This window comes from Ambystoma mexicanum, chromosome 4p, assembly GCF_040938575.1.
Source record: "Ambystoma mexicanum isolate Mex_15411 chromosome 4p, UKY_AmexF1_1, whole genome shotgun sequence".
Classification (NCBI taxonomy): Eukaryota; Metazoa; Chordata; class Amphibia; order Caudata; family Ambystomatidae; genus Ambystoma; species Ambystoma mexicanum.
In genome coordinates this window covers 656,258,512-656,282,532 of record NC_090927.1, presented here as the reverse complement: position 1 = coordinate 656,282,532, position 24,021 = coordinate 656,258,512, and positions in this window count along the sequence as shown.

The window sequence follows — 24,021 nt, the reverse complement described above, 5'->3', positions numbered from 1 at the left end:
TCGTCCCGAAAACGTGCTTTTGTAAATCTGTAAATCCATCTGGTATTTTTTTTTTAAATGGCTAAAAAGTAGGTAAAAACAAATTAGCGATATCTGGGTCCGGTGTGCGGACTCACTTCCCTATGCGGTCCACAGACACCCCTGGACCAATCAGTACATGCCTGCTGATTGGATGGTGAAAAGCGTGAGGTGTGTCCTATTTACTGAAACGGTCGCCATCTTGGATCCGTGGACAGTCATCAGTGTCTGCAGATAGCGCTGTTGGGAACATGTCTGGAAAACACATTTGGGGTTATTTGGATATATATATATATATGTATATATATATATATATTCTTTTTTCTTTGGTTTGTTACAAACCTTTAAAATGTGTACAACCTTGATCATCTCATTGGTTAGATTAAATTACTTTGATCACAATTTAACAGCACAATGTTCGATTTACTTTCAGTTCTATGTCAATAATTTTTTCAATTTTTCACTGAATACACAACTAGTTCTTTAGTAAGGACTACATAACATTATGTATTCAGAACTTGGAGCATTCTCATGATGTCCTCTAGAAAGAAAGTCAATGCAATTGTCAATTTTTTGTCAGATTCATTAAAGCATATTGACCACCATTCCTCAGCATCCAGTGACTCTCTTACATTTATAAAGTTGCCCAATTGTTTAGTTCTTTCGCCTTGGAGGGCTGGACAAAACAGAATTAAGTGCTTCAGGCTTTCGTCGTGTTTTTTACACAACCAACACTTTAGATCTGTGTGTTCATCACTAGACCAAAAATGCATGACCTCTTTAGTTTTGAATAGGTTTTAGTGGCATTTCATAAAGAGCATCCTTCCGTGTCTATCCGGGAACTTAGCAAGATACTTTGGAATTGTGTTCATGTTTTTGGCTTCAAATGGGACCGATTGCATGGCCCTGTGTCTCCTTCACTTGGTGCAAGTGTCAATCCAGTGAAGTCTCCATAGTTTTATTTGACACTGTCTGGATTAGTGTGTAAAGCATGACTAAAGGTCGCAAGCTCAGCCAAGATTTCTTCACAGCGGAAAACCCATGCAGCTAAGATTGCATCCTTAGGACAAGCACCAAAATCTTTAAAGATTCCGAATTGAACAGGCACAGGTTCTGAGATCATTTTCCGATACAAGTTTAGGATGTTCCAGATTATTCTTGCATTTATGGATACCAACCCCAGCTAGTATCTGATGCAGGCCGTAGGGACTTCTTTAGGCAACCATAAGACCTTTGTCTAAAAGTTGTTCTCCAAAGTAGTCCAAAGAGCCACATTGCAACCCAGCGCACATTCAGCTCCATCTATCATGGCGGGGACCGCTTTTTGTTTGTAAAAGTTCAATGCGGGACGCAGTGAGATCTTTCTAAATGTTTTGTTCACTACAGAAGCTTGTATGGCTAATTGCCTGCGTGGGGCATAACTTACACTGGAGTTTATCCACATGACAAGACAGCATGTGTTAGTAACCAGCCTAATAGGTTCTTTCTCCAGCCACCATTTGGAGTTCTTCTCCACAGGCCTCCATTTCTCCTGAGGTCTTGCAGTATTCATATTTCAGATTTATGCGGGTTAATACAAAGGCCATTTGCTTCAATGTACTTCTCCATGGCGTGTAATTTACGCTGTAGACCTATAGGTGTCATGTCCACAAGGACTAGGTCGTCTGTGTAAAGTATCCAATTCACGGGATGTCCATTCATCTTCTGTGGAAACAAATAGATGGCTTACAAATAGTCTCCAACATCTGAAATAAAAAGATTAAAGATAATAGTGGCTAGGGAGCAGCCATGCTTGACACCAAGAAAAGTTCTCATTGAACTGGATGATGTACCCCTTGAATCTAATCTGACTTTGATCTCAGTATCTGTATGAGATCTTTAATGGCTCTCAGTAGACTTTCCATTTTTTCATTATGGACCACTGAAGTTCCTGGTCAGTGCTGTCAAGCACCTGGGAAAGGTCTATGAACACCAGACAAATTGGGCATCCAGTTTTATTGCTTCCATTTTCAGAATATTCAATATCCTAAGGTTCAAACTGCAACCTACTCCTCCAACAAATCCTGACTGTCTTATGTCCCAGTGGTTGGCGTTTTTAATCCATCCAGTTAGTTGTTTTTGGAGCTGTGTTGCGTAGATTTTGCCCAACACATTAAGAAGGGCAATAGGCCTGTAATCGTTAGGATTCACTCTATTGCCCTTCTTGAAAATGGGAACTGTTATTGCGCTTTTCCATGTCGCTGGTGTTTTGCCCTTGGAAGCTATCTTGGTAAACTGAATCACACAAAAGTCTGCCCATTGATTTGGGTTTTGTTTCAGAATGAAGTTTGTAAGCCCATCAAGGCTAGGGGCCCGTGATGAACTAATACACTGGATGTTCTCGAATATTTAGTCTCTTTCAAAATGGAGATCCCATTTCTTTAGGAGTTCAAGTTCCGGATCTTTAAATTTGACTTTTTTTCATAAAGCTTTTGAAAGTGTAAGACCATTGTGATTCGGTCACAATACTTTCTTGTATTGCTTGTTGTGAGCTGCATGTTTCATTCATTATTTTCCAAAAAGTCTGGGTTGTTTTATCATTGAGGCATGCCATCATCTTTTCTGCATCTTGCTGTTCCATTATTGCCATATGTGGTATTAGCCAGTTCTTATATTTTTGTTTGGATTTTTTTTTCTACAAATTGCTGTTCTTTGTTCAAGGTTTGGCACTGTCTCATTTATTTTCACAATTGTGGTTTTCTTTTAAATATCTCTAGGTCATAGGTATGCTTTGTCTGACAGCTGTGATGTTTAAGCCCATTGTTTTTTTCTGAATAGCACCTTAATAAATGAGTATAATCGAGTTCATTAGTTGAAATAGATGCTGATTCCTTGTAAAAAGATTCTGTGATTGTACATATGTCCTGTTTTTTCAATCTCAGACGCTTTCTATTTGGTTCCACTTCAACACTGTGTTCCCAAGTATGGCTTATGTCAGAAGCCTGAAGGGCAAGACACAGTTTGAATATGCTATGATCACTTAACGAGTTTGCAAGCACTTGTAGTGTTTTTACACAACAATCCAGTTCTTCAGACAAAAAAAATAGTCCAGGGTAGACTCTTGCGCATTACGCCTCCATGTGGAATTTTCTGGCATATCACCTTTAGTTTTTTCCATTTTTCATCTGTAAACTTCTTCTCCCATTTCTTCGTTCCATGTCGTCCCCAAGTTTTGTGTTTTTTTCTGTGTGCGCAACCAATCTGCATCTGTTTTTTCGCAATTTAAATTCAAGTCACCACACAGAATTATTATTGGGCAGAGATCATTAGTGTTGATGTCATCAATGATCTCAGTGAATTCATCCATGAATTTGATCGTACCGGCCACCTTGTGTTGCCAATATACGTTAATTACATAGATTTTGAAAGATTTTTCTTTGAATGCCTCCTCGAATTTAAGTTTGGTGATTTGTATGAAGTGGCTTTGGTTCTTAGAGTCGATAATCTGCAGACCTGAAGCTTTTTTTAAAACTAAAGTTAGTAGGCAGGTGGAAATGTGCCCTATCGGTGCTTTAATTGCAGGATTAAAAGATATCTCAAATTCATCTGTATTTGGGCAAGCCTCAAGCCACGTTTCCTGTATTCATAAGATATCGAACGACTGTAACCACAATCCTGATTCACTAAAAAGATGCGTAAAACCTCTTGTGTTCCATGAAGGGATATTGTACTCAGTCTTACTTCAAAGTCTCGAATGTTAGCTTGAATGCTGTCCGTTCAGTGCACTAGCAATCCAATTCCAATTCTCTGTTTTAGTTGTTGAATTAAGCTCACAGCCTTGAGTTTCAGAATTTTTGTGCAGTAAATTCTCAGTTGAGGGTGATCTTAATATTTCCCCCTGCATGCATGTCTTGTATGAGTTTTGTTATTCATATCCTTAACAAGGTTACCTCTTGTGATCATGCACAGCTACTCCGTCACCCCTCCACTTCTATTTTCAAAATGTATTGCTTTCTGAATATGTTTTTGGGCTGTGTGGGGGTCCTTTAAGGGGCTAGGATGTTTAGTGTAAGTGCCTGTAGCTGCTTCCGAGATTGCTGTGAGATCAAGGAACACAGGAGCAGCATTCATAATCAAGTTACACATGATTCTTGAGTCGAAGTGCAATCGTACACAATCATTTTGAGATTCCTTTAGGAATTCAACAGATTTAATATCAGTCGACTCAATTGTTCTCAAGGACGGCACATGGTGAAATAACCGAAGAACATTGTACCGGTTTAAAATTAGACCATCTTTTACCCAGAAGATGCACTCCAAAATTATTTGATACCTAGAAGGTTTCAACTTCTCGACTTCACTCTTTTTTTGTTTGCTGATTTTATTTTGATTCTGTCTTTGATCTCTTTGATCGGTGTCTCATAGGTGTTCATTGGCAGCTCTCCTCATGTCCGTCTAGGAGCTTTTGAAATGACTTTTTTAGCACATTACCGCTCTTCAAAGCCTCCTGAGGAGCTATTTTCTCTTTCCTGCCTTCGTCTTGTGCGCAGTTTGCTATTATTTTCTTTCATTTTTCATCAAGAGTAAGAAACAGAGGTGACGATGGATCCCTCGCCATAGGCATAGAATTAGTTGGTGGTGGAATTAAGTGCCATATTCTAGACTGCATTGCCTTAGTCCTGGCCTTCGCATCCACATCATTTGTTTGTTTTTCATTGGTGAGCAGTGGATTTTCAAAGCAAGGTGAACATACTGCTTGACATCAGATTCATCAGATGCTTCTTCCTCATGTGTGGACATGTCCAGCAGTTCGTTCATTACATCAACTTCTTCCTGAGTCAGTACGTCCATGTTTCCAATTTCCTGGGAATTCTTTTTCATTTTTGCATCTAAAGGTCTATCAGTGTTTACAAAAATGTTCACTGCTTCTCAAGAACTTTCTCGAGTTGTTCATGGGTCCATTTTTCTTTTTTAGTTTGATTTTTGTTTTTTTAATTTGACTTGTCTTGACACGTGCATTCTTTTTTGCCTGAAAGGTAGAGAAGTTAGCCTTTACAACCGCAGAATCAATTGACTCGTCCAACAGCCTATTATCTAGGAGGCATTTGGCATTCACTGATGTTGAAGGCTTGGGAGATAATACCTCCCCAAAAGACCTCTCCTCTGGCTCAGGTCGTACAGTGGGAGTACCAATCTCTATCACCTACAGTTCCCTTGATTGTTTCTCATCAGGTTCATCAATGTCATCCACATTGATGACAACATATTTAGGTTGAATATCTGAAGTTTTTGGACTTGACACAGGCTTCTCATTAGTTGGTGCGGTAGCAGTATCTTTTTTTCTGGGTTCTGCTTTGCAGCTTATGGATTCAAAGGTTATAGCATTTGGATTGTGAGATCTCCGATCTTTGGCCATTGCTTGAAGAGGTGGCAGCTGATTACGTTTGAGTAAGCTTAATGCTTCTCTTGCTACCTCTGATAAAAGCTTCTTGTCCTCACTGTGATTTTTTTTATGATCCACTTGTTCTTTGAGGATTGGTTCAAGACGTCTATTTCCCTCACGTTTTTTTTATTTTGAATGTATCACTTTCAAATTTGATCTTAAGTAGTTTAGAATTCTTTACAGCAGAAAGCGTTGCAAGATCCTTTATATTGTCATTGATGTGTTCATACATTTTCAAAAGAGGAGCAATTGATATAGTAATTGAGGACATCAAGCTTGGCTGGACCTCTTGGAAAACTCCTTTAACAATCTCGGCAGTCTTTAGTTCCTGAAACCAAGGGCGGCAATTGCCTTTTGCAGAGGCCCACCTAATTTTTGGGAATTCTCGTTCTATGAACGAGGAATCAGACATGGACTCTTCAGAGGAAGACCCCCCTGACTGGCTTTGAACATTTTGAGTGCTTTGATAGTTAGCATGTTCACCCTTTTTTGGGACATTATTGCACCTAACATCACGACTGGCAGAATTTGGACAAGAGCTTGTCAGTTGCTCTAATTGAACGCTTCTTTGTTGTGAGCAAATTAATGGGGGTGATTGACTGGAGTCCACTTGTCTCCTTTTAAGGGTGCCTGCAAACCATTTGCGTCCAGGTGACTCATGGTCGTTTGCTGCCTCTGATGTCCTTTCGGCTGTTTCTTTACTCATTTCAATTATGGCGTCTTCTACAGTGCTGTTTAACGTTGCATGATTGATTACATTGGAGCACCTACTAGTGTTTATCTGAATAAGGTCTTGCAATAGTTTATTGACCACCGCTAATGCGTCTCGTCTGTTATTTACTTCAATATTTTCACCAGAGGTATCATCTATTTGTACATTTCCTGAGAGGTTTGCAGTCAGATTTGAAGATTCAGGAGAAACTTCATCATAATTTGCAATGGAGACCATGTGAAAACCGTCATTCAAGTCAACTTCATTAGAAAATTGGAGACACGCCTGCTCAGTTCTATCAAGACTCAATTTGTCATTGTCCAGAAAAAGAGCGGCAGAAACTGGGATACTAGACCCGGCAGCATTCTTCAAGGTCCACTCTGCATCTGATGTCGCTCCAATAGTCCCCAGTGAGCTTATAGTAGTGAAGCAATCATCCCAGGCTTTCCAATCATTGGCCAAGATGAAACGGGTTTTGACAGTGTCAATCTCACAACTTGCTGACAAAGACCTGCCTTTGCCATTTGCACTGGCTCGCCATGCCAGCACGCGTAACGAGGGTACTCTGACACCCTCACAGCCATACCAAACACATTGGTTGTTAGGCAAATGGCAGCACTCAGTAAGGTTATAGCCACAGCGACTCAGACCCTTTCAAGTGCTTGTTTTACAGTTCATTGCAGGAGTCTCAAAAGCAGTGGAGCGTGGCTGTTGACACTGGGAAAGTGTGCTTGACAACGGGCGGCCAGACAATTGCACCACAGATCAACAGGGTCTAAAAGGTTAAAAACGCTGGGTGCTAAGTCACGTAGCAAGGTGTTTACATTTAGGTGAGCGTTAGCACTCCGGGCTGTGTCAGAACGGACAATTGTATTGGATAAATCTCTTACTTGTTTAGATCTTATTTGCCCGACATCCAATCTCCGGTCCGGTTTCACTGCAGCAGTCACCAGACTACCCCCGCTTGCCCCAAGCCCCCAATCCGTAGTTGCAGGCGAGTAAGGGGCTGCTGGTTATCGTATTTATTGACGGTCTCCATCTTGTCACGGGAAAGCTTTGATAAATAAGTGGAGGGGGAGCACGTCGGCAGCGGTGCGGAGCCTTGAGAGCCTCCAAGACTCCCAAGACTCTGCACTGTCCCTGTGCTGCTCCACAGGGATGCAGGGTATTATTTCGCTTTGCTCTGCCTCAGTTAGTGGCCACAATAAACAGACTCCAAAACGCTGTATGCACACGAGCAGATCAGCAGCTCTAGCTTCTCCCAAGACTCTGCACCAACTCCCCTGATGATATAGAGGTGTTTTTATAAGTGAAAAAAGTTGGCACGGATGCCGCCCAGCCCTCAGACACTGCAGCAATCCACAGACACCGCCATGAGCGAACAGCTTGGGAAACACATTTGGGGTTATTTGATGGCTAAAAGAGGGAATAGAAAGGGTAGGGAAGTGGAATAAAGATGATTTGGAGCTTTTTTTATAGGTTACAAAAGGGTTTGCAGATCCCGCTGAGTTCCGCAGTTAAAATGTGTCTCTGTGGAAATAATTTCAATTGCAGGGGGGTCAGGGCGGGTTTTGTTATTTGAAGGTGTATTGTATGTACTTGTTATATGGTTTAATTTGATGGTGGTGGCTGTGGGCAGTGGCCAGATTCTTGGGGGCATGGCCACAAGAGTAATGTGTGTATAGCAATTATAAGTAATTTAGTGGGAGTACACAGTATTTGTAATATGGGGGAATTATATAATTAAAGTGTATATGGTTTTTATGATTGTTGTAGTAAAATTGAGGACAATACTTCTTGATGAGTCCTCCATCTTTCGCACGGTCAACAATTGTATCCTCATTAAACAGTTACATTATACCATTAGCATTATTGAGCAGGCGCTGGACTTGCTGATTTGTTTTCCTCAGTAACTACCCTTACCAGCCGCAAATGGTCTGCCCCACCAGCTCATTGTGCACATGCAGAATACCTTGGGGTTTTATCCTATAATTGTGGATCTTCCATATCTATTTCATCCCTTTGGCTAAACTGATGTCCTTCTTCCTTTCTTATTTCCATTGTTATGTTAATGACAGATAGGTTTCCTTAATATTCCCTGAACTAAATTATTGTCCTTGTTTTTTATCTCCAATTGTCTGACCACCATCGAGGCGCTGTGTGCAGCTAACAAACTTTGTCTCAATGCCAGTAAGATGGAGATATTTTTTACCCTGCTCTATCCTCTGGTCACTGTCTTTGGGCCCTCTACTCTCACCATCATGAGGCAACAAACTTTGGGGTTCTCTTTAAGTCCTCTCTCTCCTTTACTCCTTACATTTTGGAGTTTGTAAAGAAAGCCCATGCTTTCAGCTTCACCGCCTTACAGTCATTGTACCGTTCCTCACCTTCACCTAGAAGCTCAAAGTATGTATAGTCCTGGTTCTGTATAGGCTGGACAACTTGAAGTTAGAGATGACACCTAACTCTTGTTTAAATCAAGGTAACGTTAAATTTATTGTACATATACAATTACATAGAGACATATATCATGTGCATCAACGAAATAGGCTTTATACGCCAAAAAACACACATCCTTCCATATCTTTTGCATTCACAAAGTTACCACATGCATTCATCATACCTTCACAAACATCGGTGTCAAAATATTCATACCACAATTTCAACATAAATGTCTATTTGCCACTGTTATCATTTCACAATGTGACCCGCTGTTTGTATTCAGGGGTTTAGAAAACTGTTGTTGACATGTTTCGGTTGAGTTCTCTTAGCCAGGATGATGGTCCCCTTGTCCATTCATTTGTGATCAACCTTCTTCAAGACAGAGAGCAGCCGCTGGTCCTGCGTTGCCTCTTCAGAACATATACAATAGGGGTTGTGTGGCTACAAAGCCTTGGTGCTAAAAATTGATAAAAGACTCAATTAGTCTAGTGGTGTCATCTTTGTGGTTTAAAAACCTATTGCTAGGTAAACAATAGCTCTGAAGCTTAGCTATATGTACTGCGCTCACCTCCTCTGTTATTAAAGGGACCGTGGACCAGTGTACTGGAGTAAATCCTACCGTGAGAGCTTCACGTAAATTTGAATGTCCTGTAAGATAAGGGACAGTGTTTTAAAGACCTGTCTAGGTTTATCATTGTGACTATAACAGTCTGTGTGGGTATTTACTCATTATTCTGAGGAGTTGTAGACGGGCCTAAATGGTTCGGCCGAAATGACCATAAAAATGAAGTGCGGTGCAGAAGCGCCTACAGATAGAGGAGACAAATAACCGGGAGCATAGCGTCACCTGTTGTATACACTCAAAGTGAGGCTGGTTACATATCTCTAACCGAGAGAAGGCTTACTTGAGATGAGCGCCTGATATAAGTCGAAGGATGGCTGCAGGTATAGATCTGTGTGCTGCTGCCGGTTACTGGCTACAATGCCGTACGTAATGAGAGCCTCACTCTGTATTGGAAACAGGAAAAAACCCATCAATGGACTGCTGCGCAATACGTAAAGCGCTGCGATAACTATATGGGGGTAATTCTTACCTAATAAATCAGAGAGCCTGTCCTGCTAAAGGGTCCTGGGCATTGCGTCCGCATCTGCCATCTCTATTGCGGTTGTGGCCATTGCTATAGCAGTGGCCATGCACGCATCGGGTAGGTTGCTCGGCGATGTCACGTGCCTATAGGAATTGTGGGCAATGTGGTCCGCACAGATGGCGGCTTGGTATTGTAAGGGGGGGGGACAAAAAGTTGCCCGCCCTACTTTACGTTGTATTCTTGTAGGCACTGCAAGGACTATACGTGGGTAGTACTTACCTGAATAATCAGAGATCCCGATCCTGTCTTTTTCTTCCCCCCCTCCTTACGATACCGAGCCGCCATCTGTGCAGACTTTGTTTCCCTAAATCCTGCCCTGCTAGAGCCCTCTGCTGATGTAACTCCTATACTGTGATTGTCAAACGCTTTTTGAAAGAGAGAGTGGGAGGCATATCTCTTTCTTTGGCTGATGCTTGTCTTTTGAACAGCCTTCCTGCTCCTCTTAAACTTGTGCTGGACTTCCTAAAGTTCTGGAAACTTCTGAAAACTCTGCGCATGTGTTCCTGTTTTAATGAATCCCTTCCCTGCAATTTATTTGGATAGGCAAACGAAATGCATATGGAAAAGATCTGTTGAACATTTTTAAGTGGCAGTTAGTGTGTGGAAGTTTAATATGATGATAGGGTTATATGTACAGTTTTTTCAACTGATTGGTAGACACATGTGTGACTGTTTCAAAGCAGGCAATGAGGAAGTGCTACAAACATAACAGTAAAAAGGGTAGACGGGTTATGTTGTGCAATGTTCTGCACATGCATTCTGGGTTTTTTAATAATGCATGGCCTAGAGAGGGGACTTCAGAGATTGTGGATAGTCATGAAGGGCCATGGATTATGATCCTTATTGTACGCTAGAGAAAAGTATTTGGGACAGAAATTGTTTCTGTGTTTTTTTTCTTTTTCTCTAGTATATAATTGTTCATTATTTCCATTGGCATAGTAGGAAATGCTCATGGGAACATTGGAGAATCTTATTGAGTCTAACTACTTTACTGAAAAAATGTAAAGAATGCAAATAAGCTTTTTTTTTTTACTTCTATTTTACAACTGTGAAAGTTGGTTCCTAAAGGAACCTTCTTTTTAGTGGTTATTTTATTGTATTTTATTTTGCAGGACAGTCCAGGAACTAAGGTGGGGAGGGAAGTAAGGGAAGGGGCAGCAAGCACAGCTATGGAGGGACAGGTAAACTGGGGAAGATATTGGACGTGTATTACATGTAAGATAGGGGGCAGTGTTTCTCATGCTCCTTGATTATAGCCTCGAAAGCACTTCGGAAATGCTCCCCCCTGCACAGTGGTGTGTTGTAGTATATAGAGAGTACTGTTGTCTTCGAAAGATATGGATCAACAGTCTCTTGTATGGCTTGTAAGGTAGCTGGTAGAATGTTGTGCCCCACAGGAGTAGCATATGTGGTCACCATTTTGTTTGAGGAAGATGAGGTAGAGGATGGCAGCCTACTACTTCCTAAGAAAGGAACAGCCTTTCTGAAAGCATCCTGGTGGTTGGATTTGGTGTGAATGTGCATAGAGGTGGTCCCATAGGAGTACTGCCCAAGGTTGTCCGTGACAGAGTACTCAGTGTATTTCACTTTGGTAGCCAAAACCTTTGGGACATTCCCCACAGTGGTAAGGAACTGCCACACCCATGGTTCTCTCTGGGTGCTAGAGGTAAGCATTTCCTCTACCTCATCTTCCTGATCCTTTTCATTGTCTTCTGAATTATTGCGCTTCCGTTGTCTAGGCCCTCCAACTAGTGGTGGTGGTGGCTCCTGGGGAGGTGGGATGGTAATAGCTGATGCCATTCTTTAAGATAAATATCAGTTTTGCTACTGTTCTTCTGACCATGTGCTGTGTCCTGGATTGTTAATGGATAATGAGTAAACATAGGTGTAGGAGCTGTGCAAGTGTACATTTTCAGCTTCAAACTTCCAAGATCAGCTGAAAATGCAGTTTCGAACCTGTTCATGAAGCACAGATGCACCCGCGAAGCGTCAACCCGTTTGTGAGGTCGTCATCATGCCATGCACGGTCACGTGACACTGTCCGTGATGACATCAGATGTTCATGAATGTCGGCAAACACAAAAAAACTGGGAAAAGTTACAAAACGTGTATAGAAGTGTTACAAATGTTGCTAGGAGGTAGTAATGGCACAGTTTTAAGTTCAAACTTTCTACATTGGCCGAACATGCTGCTATATTGGGGGTAAGTATAATAATTGGAAGTTGTAGAAAATTAGGGTGCACTGGTAAAAACCAATGAAATTCAGTGAAAAAAAACATTTTTAAAGGGACGTTATAGTTAAGTTGCACTAACAAAAACCAATGAAATTAAATGAAAAAATGTTAAAGAGACGTTATGGTTACAAGTAAAACCTGAAACCCCCCAGAAATTTGCCAGCTATGGTAAGCTAAGCAGCCAAGGTTCGCGCCACCACCGTGCACTGCTAAGATTAACAACCAGGACATGAAAGATGACAACAAATTGACATCACTGATGACATCACATATTACATTAATTTTGATGAACAGTCCCTACAAGGGGTTGTGTTTATACTGTTGGTAGTGAAATGTCAGGGGTGATTGGGAGACCTATCATGAACTGCCTACTGTTTTAAAGAATGTACTGAGTTAGCTAAGGGTTTGGTGTGCTATACAAACAATACAATACTCATCTAAACAAAACATTAAGTTCTAGTGTTGTTGTTAATACAGGAACCTAATCATACATACATGTAGGAAATGGCTGCAGCATGCAGCATAGAAGCACAATATTTTTTAATCTGGTAATTTCGGATAGTAAAATAGTAAATACTATCTTATCAGAGTTTTGAGTAATGTTAAACATGGAATAAACAAATAACAATTCAAAACTTATCACACACTTGAGTTAGTAGAAAAAATACATATACAAACCCAGCATACATACAAAGTAGAGGCACATACAGGGAAAATAAAGTAAGGAAGAAAGAAACAACAGAACCAAAAAATGACAATAGCATTACAGCTGATCATCATGTATTGCGTGTTTGAGGCCTGCTTATTGCCCCATGTATGTGCGCCATGCACTCAGATCAAACTCTAAGGAAAGTACTTTAAAAACATACAAGAAGGTTAATGTCTAGATGCATAGTCCCTTTTGAATTTTTGAAATTCTCATTGTGAAGAAAAAAATTTGCCTAGACACGTTGTTGAACAAAAATTTGTGGCCCACATATGTGATGTCGTCAGTGATGGCATCAATGACATTTGTGATGTCATTTTTCTTTGTCCTGATTGTTTTGTTTTTTTTATCTTTATTTTTGTTGCCCACAGTTAATACAAACACTTAGCTGTAGTACTGATATGTTCATGCATTATACAATTTCAATTACTTTTCAGAGTCAGAGTGTTCTTGCTCGGCCTTTCCAAGCAGGTACAGTTTGTATCTTTCCCATATATTCTTTGGCCGGGATACAGGCAATACCGAGTCTATGTATAGTTCCTCAATATCGTTTGCCCATACCATGTCTCTATCCCAGTCCGCCTTGGTTGGGGGATTTGCACTTTTCCATTTGATCAGGATTGCCCTTTTGGCTAAGAGCATACTTAAGTTCAAAGGTTTACGCCATATCGGGTTCATTTTCTCGACTACCCCCAACAGGCACATCCGGGGGGTCCATTCCACTGGTTGGTCTGCCATCCCATCCCATCTAGGGCCAAACACATCTACTCCCAATATCCACTCAGTTTTACACATGCCCATAACATATGGTAAATGTTTGCATCTTCAGCATTGCATCTCGGGCAGTTCCCGGACATGGTCGGATATATACGTTTGAGCTTCATAGGAGTGTAGTGTGGTCTTTGTATTATCTTATAGTGAATTAGCCTGTATCTAGAATTACATGAAATCTGCTTGGTAAGTGCACAGAGTCGAGACCATTCATCGTCTTCAATTTGCTCTCCCAGGTCTTGTTCCCACTTGGTCTTAGTTGTGCGTTGTGTCTGGAGTATAATCTTATACAGTGCTGACGCCGTTATCTTTTGGGATCCCCCCATGAACATTCCCATATTCAGCGGTGGTTCATAAGGAAAAGTCAGGCATATACTTTGTATGACTGCTTATATACGGTTATAATGTTGTCTGGTCCCGTGCGTATTCCCCACTACGTCCTTGATATCCTCCCACTGAATAAAGTGCCCATCAGTGAATAGTTGACCCCATTGTGTTATGCCCCTGGAGGACCAGTGGCTGGCCACTTCCCCATCTATACTGAAGGGTGTTTGGGGGTCGCCCCAGAGCGGCATACTCGGGTGGTATATCTTATCTGTGTCAAATATCTCAACTATTTTAGCTCATGCCGTAGTCACCACCTTTGATGGTTTTATGGCGTTATAATGCTTGGGAGTTGGCCTCGTAATTTGGTGGAGCGCCAACACGGCCTCTTTTTTGGTCTGGCTCGCTACAGGGCCCGCTGGGTTCAGAAATATTGTAGGCCACTGGGCGGCATATTGTGCCTGTGCCATCAAGTAGTATAGTTCCAGGTCCGGTGCCATCAAACCACCCCATGGATAGGCATCAGTTAGTACCTCCCAGCCCACCCTAAGGTGACCACCCCATACAAATGAGACACAGGCGCTAGACATCTTGGTGAACAAGGCTCGCCCCGGCCAGACTGGCACAGTACTAAATAGATAAAAGAGCTTTGGGAGAATTATAATTTTTACTAATGCGATCCTACCCATCATTGAAATGGGGAGAGCACTCCAACGCTTCAACTTAATACATAGAGCATCTGCCAGCAGGTTGTAGTTTAGTGCTCGCGATAATTGAGCCGTCCTAGCAATACTCGCTCCCAGATACAGAATTTGCGTCGGGCACCACAGTAGGCCATGCATGTCATGGGATTTACTCATGTTTTCAGTAATGGGGAATACTTCTGATTTGTTGGGGTTCAGTCATTGGCCCGAGAATCTACCAAACCGCTCTACTTCTGCCAGGACCCTCCCCAATGTTCTGTCTGGATCTTTTAGGTATAGCAAAATGTCATCTGCGTATTGATTTATAATGTGCAGTTTACTCCCTCTCCTCAGCCCGTATGTGCTTTAATGCATCCTCAATATGTCCGCCAGTGGTTCTATTATTAGGGCGAACAGTAGTGGTGACAATGGGCAACCCTGTCTAGTGCCCCCACGTAGTTCGAGCTTTTTTGTTAGGGTTCCATTGACTCCAATTCTGGCCTGGGGGCCTGTGTATAGTAATTGTATACATTTCAGGAAGTTTGGACCGAACCCATAATTTTGCAAAACCCCAAATAGAAAGGGCCAGGATACCGTATCAAATGCTTTACGCATATCTAGTGAAACGGCTATAGCCTGCTGATCTGAGGGTGTTGTAATCAGGATCTCATGGCATCTTCTGATGTTAGTGGCCTTGGATCTACCAAGAATGAACCCTGCCTGATCCTCGTGGACCATATATGGCATCAAAGGTGTTAACCTAGTTGCGAGTATCTTTGCCAAGACCTTTGCATCTGTATTTATTAATGATAGTGGTCTATAAGACCCGCAGTCATCCGGGGGCTTCCCTGATTTGAGCAGTAGCGTTATTACTGCTTCTCTTGTTGTCTCAGGGAGCTCTCCCTTATCTAGGGCTTTGGTCCACACTGCCAGTAGTCTGGGTACTAACAGATGTTTAAACTCCTTGTAGAACTCTGCACTAAGGCCATCGGTGCCAGGGGCCTTCCCGTTGGGGAGTGCCTCAATTGTCTCCACAACTTCCACCTCAGTTATTGGAGTCTCCAACAACTCCCTGGTATCCTCTGCAAGTAGTGTCGTGGGGATTTGGGAGAGATAATGTTCAATCTCTGCATCTGTAGCGTCGGATTGAGGCGAGTAGAGTTCTTCATAAAATGCATGGAATGTGTCGCAAATCTTACCCTGATCAGTGGTGACCAAGCCATCCGCTGTTTGTATACATGGGATATCTGTTGATCCCCTTTCTCCCCTCACTGCTCTGGCTAACAACCTCCCCGGGTGTTCGCTTTCTCCGTAGCGGCGTTCAGCCGCCGGTTTGTCAAAGTAGCGGATCTCTTGGTCCGCTGTCTCCGTATATTCGTCTAGCTTATTCTTTATATCTAGAATGAGTTGTGGTGTTGGAGTAAGCACGTATTGGGCTTGTATTGATGCTATTTGCACTTCTAGTCGTTGCAATCTATACCTAATGTCTTTAAGGATGCCACTTTCTGTTGATATGGATGTGCCCCTTATATACACCTTAAATGCTTGCCACAATATCGCGAGAGAGGACTCTGAGTTCTCATTGAGATCAAAGTATTCTTGTATGTGCTGGTGCATTGCGTTTCTATAGGCCAGATCTCGTAGCGCAGCCGGTTTGAAGCTCCATGGGGGCCTGCCCACTGCAGCGCCGGGTATTCGCAATGCCATCAGTATGGGTGAGTGATCTGAGTATGTCCTGGGGAGTATGGGGGTGTCTGTGACCCATGATAATGCTGTGTTATCCACCAACCAAATATCTATCCTGGAATGCATATCATGTACTGTCGAGTAATATGTGTATTCTCTCTCAGAGGGGTGTAGCGTCCTCCATGCGTTCTTCAATTTCAAATCTGCTGTGTGTGATAATTGTCTGTGCTGCTTTGGTTAAAGCTCTCACTTGTGTCGAAGTACAGTCGATATTCACATCAAGAATGGTATTGAAGTCCCCCCCCCCCGCATATCAAATGGAACGTGGGGAAGTTTGCCAGTTTCCCGAAAATTGTGGAGTAGAATTCCGGGTCGTCTATGTTCGGCCCGTATATGTTAAGGAGGACTGTTTCATAGAATACCATGTACTAACACATATCTCCCCTCAGAATCACATTCCACTTCTTTGCACGTGAACCGCAAGTTCTTGTGTATCAAGATTGCTATACCTCTAGCCCTTTACGAATAAGTTGTGAAATATTGGTGTGTTCCCCAATTCGGAACCAGCTGCCCCTTCTGTTGTCTGTAAGAAGAGAATCTTGGGGATCTGTCTGTTAATGTATGCTATAATTTTCTTCTGTTGTGGCTCTTGTAAGAAGAGAATCTTGGGGATCTGTCTGTTAATGTATGCTATAATTTTCCGTTTCTTAACTCGGGAGCCTAGACCTCGAACATTCCAGCTCATTACTTTAATATCATCAATGCCTGATTCAGCCATTCCACATGAAGTGTGTTTGCGAACATTTTTTTACAATACTTTCAGAATTTCCAGTGTACATTACCTGTATGTTTTTTATTTTCTTCCCCTCCATAACAAAACTCCCGATCAACGTGTGAAACTCTCCCCCTCCCCCCACCCTCACAGTTCCCCTAAGTTCAAATGTGCTTTTAGGATCCCAACCCTTCCTCCCTCCAAATGCATGTGTAACTGCTAGGGGGGGGCCTGCGGTGATTCCCAGGGCCTATGCCTTTCTAAACCTTGAGTAAGGGTAACCGGTTCCATACGTTGCTCTCGCACATGTTGTTGTCTGCGGGGGACATTGCAATGCAGCATACCACACTTATTGAAACATTCCCGCCCCCACATAGAGCTACCCACAAAAGGGGGAGCCGACATTTCAGGACTTATGCATCATTAGTTGAACATTCTGCTAATGCGCTACCGTAAAGACTACTCCTGTTCATTCACTTCAGTGCTCCTCGACAGAGTGGGGATATGTGTCTCTATGAAGCTGGCGGCTTCCTCGGGAAAGGTGAAGAAGTGGATCTTGTTTTGATATTGAATTTTAAGTCTTGCCGGGTAAAGCATGGAGTACTGAACCTGCCATTCCCGGAGCAGTTTCTTAACCCCGTTGAAAGGTTTCCTCTCTTGTTGTACCCCCAGTGTGAAGTCTGGAAAGATCTTCCCATCTCAGCTCCTGCTTTTCCCTCACCGCCCTCAGTATCAGGTGTAGTTCATCACACGGGCTATGATTGGTCTAGGGTATGCTCCCGGCTTCGGTTTCAGTGCCAAAGACCTATGAGCCCGCTCAATAATGAACATTGGAGACCACCCAGGGTCCCCCAGCAGTGTGCGCAGGAGGGCCTCAACTCCCTTTTCCATGGAGCCCTTCATCGCTTCCTCCGGCACCCCCACTATGCGAATATTGTTGCGTCTTGACCTCGCTTCTAAATCCTCGCATTTAGTCTTCACTGTTCCTAATTCGATCACCATCATGGATACCGTACTTTTCAGGGCTTCAAGGGCATCTTCGGTGCCCGATATTCTTGTTTCTGCCTCCGTTATACGTGTTGTTGTTTTGTCCAATTTCGTTTTAATGGACGCCACATTTGCGGTGATCCCGACAAGTTTGTCGTTGAGTGCTGAAAACCCCTGTTGCATTGCGAGGAAAACCGCTTGAGGGTCCATCAACATAGTCGGCGGGGGCTGCTGGTCAAGCGGGATCGTTACCTCCTCCATCTCGGGTGTTGAATCTTTCTGGATAGTTGTGGTGTATTTGTTGATAGCCCCCTTGCCCTTCTTGTGGCCAAAACCCTTGGACATTATCCCCCTTTTGTGGTTAATTGTTCAGTAGGATTAACGAGCTCTGCTTTCTCTGATCGAAGTATGGCAGCAAATGCAAGGTGTGGTTGTGGCCCCCGGTATGTATAGCACACAGCAGGCCTGATCGGGTTAACACTCCATTCGTGAGCCCCATATTCTGGTTCACGGGTCGTTTCAAGGTAAGTCTTATCAGAGGTGGGGGGTCGGCGTCAGTATCCTTGTTGCAGGTAGTGCGAATTCGGTGTCGTGGCACCAGTGCTGTGGTAGGAGCTCGATACGGTCTGTCGCGTAGCCCCCTAGTCGCTCATTGTGAAGATGCAGTTCTGGAGTGCCCCTGAAAGGCCTCACTTCCCGCCTTCGTACATACTGTCCGCGGCGTACAGACCGAAATTCTTTCAAATCGTCTCTGTCTGCCACGTATGTTTGTAATTCGCCCCAATTATATTGCGGGGGCCGGGGTGTTCGTGCCTCGTGCAGTGCTGCCACCTCCCCCTCGCCGCCCCACTTATCTGCGTTGTGCCCGCCAAGGGCCCTGGGGTACCGCTCCTGCGATTCGTCGGTGGATTCTCGTCACCGGACACGAGCTGAGCACCGGTCATTCAGCGGTGCTTGAAGGAGGGGGATGGCGGAAGCCGTGGGGGTCCCCGCAGGCGCTCTACAAGGAGCGGAGCACCCGCAGAAAGCTCCAATATCGATGGGCCTCCGCTGTCCTGGCGGCCGCACGCGCCTTCTTCCGCCGGGCTCCTGCCCTCGAGTTCTGGCTTGACTTCAGGCTCTCTTCCCGCTCTCCGTGGAGTTTGTATAATGCTTTATCTCAGAGAGTTGTTCACCGTTGGCTTCCAGGTTTCGCCGTCCCATTCAGTAGTGAATGTCATTCAATCCATGTTTCATAGAAGTAGAACCGGACCCGTTGAACAGTTATATCTGCATTACGGCCCTGGTTCACTCCGGAGCTCACACAGGAGCGGCCATTTTCTCTTGTGGGCAACACCCCCCCTCCATGTCTTAGCAGTGCAAGCTGGTGGCACCAGTTATGGTTGCTTAGCTTACTATAATGCCACATTTCTTTGGTTTTTTGGTTTTACATGTAACCATATCTTGCCTTTAACAACGTTTTTTCATTGACTTTCGTAGGTTTTATTAGTGCAACTTAAACATAACGCCCCTTTAACAACGTTTTTTCATTGATATATATATATATATATATACATATATTTATGTATTTATTTTAACAATGCACATAACTGATAGAAATGCAAAAATGGTATAAAGCTCCAACAAACTGAAGAATGCACTCACATGAGTTGTAAACGTTGAAGTAAGCATTGTCCACACAATTCTTTACAATAGACTGTCTGTCACCTGTTTACTTGCTTCAAGGTATAGATGCCACATCTGCATATTATACAAAGTCTGAGATTGTGTCATGTCTTTTGAAATTACCTGAAGTACATCAAGTGCATTGGGAGAAAAAGTGAACCACACTTCACTCCCGTCAATAAGTAGAGGTTAACTTAATCAATGTTTACCTTAAACCCCACACTTTTGTGTTGAAACTGTGTCTACTCGAGGACCAAACCTTCCAGATGGGCCTGAATCCACTTTGCCTTCTTGAGAATGAAATATGACCTCAAAATTCTGTACCTCTAATTCCTGAGCACAAAAGGGGGCTGATTTACAAAAGCATTTTACAATGGCACAATCCCATTGAAAAACGTGCAGGGCCAGTTAGCTCTGGGGAAAACAATGATGTACTACACAAAGAGTATTGTATTAATTCAATGTATCACCAGTGCAATGGTTGTCTTAGTCCTGGTCATTTGCCCTGCTGCAAAAAATGCACTGAAAGAATATGGACCTCATTACACTTTGGTGGTATTTCTGTGGTAAATCCACCAAAATACCACCATATGGAATCACGGTTAAGGCCGCTTGGTCCTGTGAATTTACTGTGGGATTTTCTGCATAGAAAGGTGAGAAAAAGATGACCCCTCTCTATACCGGTTGAAGGTAGGGTTGATGGTGCTTTTACATAGCAGGTTAACCAATTACCATAGTGGATACACTTATTTACAATGTACATACACATATCTTAGAACCAGGCACAGATCTTATTAAGTTTTCAATTTATTAATAACTCACTAAAACCACAAGAAAAAATCAAAAAGGAAAAATAGAAAAGAAAAAGGATAAAAGGGGGGATAAATTCCATACAATCATTAAAAAGATCATTCATACAGGGCTCGGTTTTAATAAATGAACATAGACTTGTGATAATTTACAGTCTTTTCAGATTGTCGACATGTTTCGGCCATTACAATTACATTAGACACTATCTCTTGTGTTGCTTCCAACATCAATTCTAGGGCCTTCTTCATGACGGACTGATTTCTTCAATTCGGTAGTAATACTGTCTTGTACCCCATAACTATTTTTCAGATTCTAAAAATGTAAAAAAACAACAATTACATAAAGTGGTAGATTCGTATGTGTTAGCTTCTTCTTCTTCTTTAGTGTAATATTCTTAGCATTGATACATCTCAAAACATTTGTCAATTTTCATAGGTCCTCGGCTATATTTTTCATACTTTACTAACCAGTGTTAACACAATCACATAGTTCTATGACAGTCACTGACTCAGATAAGCACAACCAAACCTTCACTTACATCAACAAACGGAATTAGCAGATTTGTTGCTTCTGGGCCATGATTGTCCAAAGGAATTGTGATTTTACTGTGGGATTTGGTGGTAGGCAGGGCAGATCCCAAGTTTTTGCTAGGCAATTCAGCAAAATTACTGCTGGCGGTAATTCCACAGATTTTGGTGATAAGGTGGCAGATTTACCATTGCATTACCACCGTTTTTGCCCACATTGCTGATGTCGTAATGAGGCCCTTGTTTTTGCACTAAGGCAATTTACGTTACTATCATGACAGTCTTTTAAAAGATGTAGAAAGCATCCTAAACTTGCATCCTGGTTGGACAGATTGTCTTTACCTCTCTTTAGAATAGTGTCAGGAAAATGCATTATGTTAAAAAAGGGGAAAATATAGCACCACGCTAGTGTACAGAGAGACACATGACTATTAAGGGTCTACCGGCCTTAGCTAGGTACCTTCCTGTGCAGGCGAAACACGGGGTTTATTAGTTTTATTGACTTTTGCTCATAGATTTTTTCTGAAAGGAAACTAGGGTCACAATAAACGTGCATGTTCAAGTTTCCTTAAAAAAATAAAACTATCTGAAATCTCTGCCACAAGAAATAGTAAAGTGAGGGGGTCTCTTTACTATTTCCATGGTGCTGCAGTGTCATAAAGGCTAGCGGTGGGCACAGAGGGCTAGGTAAGGAGGAGTCAGTTCACAGCAATAGAAGTGAGCTGTAAACAGGACAGGTGGAAGAGTACAGGAAGGTGAAAGGGACCCTGGGCGCTGGATGAACATTTAAACAAGGACATGCAGTAATGCAGTAACCTGAGGTAGAGGAGTAAAACAGGACAATGAGAACGAGAGTCATTCCTGGCAGATTCTGCCCATAAAATCAGACACCTCATTGGCCAGACGCTCTCCCTTGTATGCTAATACCACATTTCTCTGAAATTAGTGAAAGGTCATTTGGCAATAGATTACTAATCTAAAATATGGGATATAAAATGTAAAAAGCTGCCGGATTAGAAGTTATTTCTCAGATGTTTTCTTTCGATTGCTTAAACAAATTTGACTAGTAGGGCATGCAATTGCACAACAGGACATAGAAAAGTTATTAAGTATGTTTATAAAAGTTGGAAACGTTAGTGGAATTCTATGACTTGGAATGTAGGCATCCTACTATAAAATATAATATAAAACTACCACTTGCAGAAGTCATTTCCCCAGTGCTCCATACCTATCCCTTAATTTCTAAAGTCCATGTCCAAGTCACTGCTTTTGGAAGTGACATAGGGTCTGATTTACAAAACGCCTTTCACAATGGCACAATCCCATGCATAAATGCTTTGTAAATGAGGTCCATAATGTGTATTGCCTTTCTGAAATGGGTTATGCTATGTCTAGCGTTATGAGATGAGGCAATTGGAAAGCTGATTATCATATATTGAGTTTGGTTTAGGCATTCCTGAAGTGAGGAGTTTTGATATATGTACAGCACATGTGCAGTAAAATATGTAAAGGCTCCTTCGTGTAGCAGTTAAATGGAACTGAGACAGTGATGTGGGGACTTTAAAGGCCTTTTGTCATTTGAGAGTGGGTTTGGAGGAGTCTGAGCAGGCTTCCTAACGTGTAGCAAATCCTCACATGTGTAGGGGTAAGGTGAATGCCCCTCTCAAAGCACCACACCATGCTTTGAGGGGGATCACGGGAGGATAGCTCAGGGGCAACGTGCTCGCCTTGAAAACAAGATGATGCTGGGCAGCACAGGTTTGATCCCCGGGTCCGCGCTTAAAAACCTCTGGGTGTTAAGCACGTTAAAAATAACCTATTACAAATGCTGCAGCCTGCCTCATTACAGGTGCTCAGAAATTCGATCATATCTCTCCAACCCTCTGCACGCTTTACTGGCTTCCTGTCCTGACCAGGATCATGTTTAAAACTGCATGTATCACCTACAAAGCATTCTCAAATGGAGCAACAACATACTTGGTAGTTTAACTCCATGCCCCCAGCACAATCCTGCTGTATAGCGCTCTGCTGCTCTTGATCTGAGTTTGCAAAATAAGCAATAAAATAAAAATGTGGAACCCAGGCTGTGGAATTTTGGCAAGCAGTATTTTTCAAGTTATTATTATTATTTTATTTATTGTATACGGTTTTATTAAACCTTTACAAAAAGAATTTACAGAAAGGAAGAAAAGATCTATACAAGAAAGAAAATTCACAGTAGTAATTCATATTACAATAAGCAGCAAAACAAAGGGATATCAACGTAACATTCTCAGAGTAAAATAATTCCTAAGTGATAACCAGGGAAATAGCATCCTTAAAATCAAACAAGCAGAAAGTCCACACAGTCAAATCAATGGAGGCAATGTCAAACAGTTTCCCCCAAGTTATCTCGGACAATCTAAATGAAGATTCCGAATAAATCCAGAAAGGGCCAATCCTTCTCGCATATTTTGTACACATAGACAGCATTGCCAGACAAGGTCAGTGGACTGGCCAGAGTACAGGTCCTTCAGTAGGCCTAAACAAGAATCTCTTAGGGTGTTAATTTGAGTACAATGAAGGATAAGATGTTTAGCCGTTTCCAATACTAGGCAGCTAAATCTACATAGGCTGTCCTCCACCTTAATTAAATTTTTTCTAAGCTTCGTATCCAAAGTGGGGTGTATATTCCAACTTAATCCAAAGAGAGCAGGCCAATATATTCTATTTGGGAACATAGTAAGAATCTTGGAGAGGGAGCCTCTTTTCTTGTGTTTGTGTGATAAATGGCTCATCGATGAGTGAAAGGTATCTAAAGTGAGAAAGCAATCATAGTCCAGCAACTTCTTGTTAGTTTTCATTGGATTAGTGTTTAGTTGCCCCTCATCAGAGTCAATAATTTCAAGAATCTTTTTGCACAAATTGCAAAATTTTATTAGAAAACCTGAACATTCAATGTTGCTTCCTTCTAACTCATACAAGGTATTTGGTGATGAAGCCTTAATTTTTGCCTGTAATGTAAGCATTCTCCAATGCACACGTGACTTTAGAGAGGCATATCCTAGTTCATATTGAATTGCAGTGAGGGGAATTGCATTCGGTAGGCCGAGGATCCGTCTACAGATTCCACCT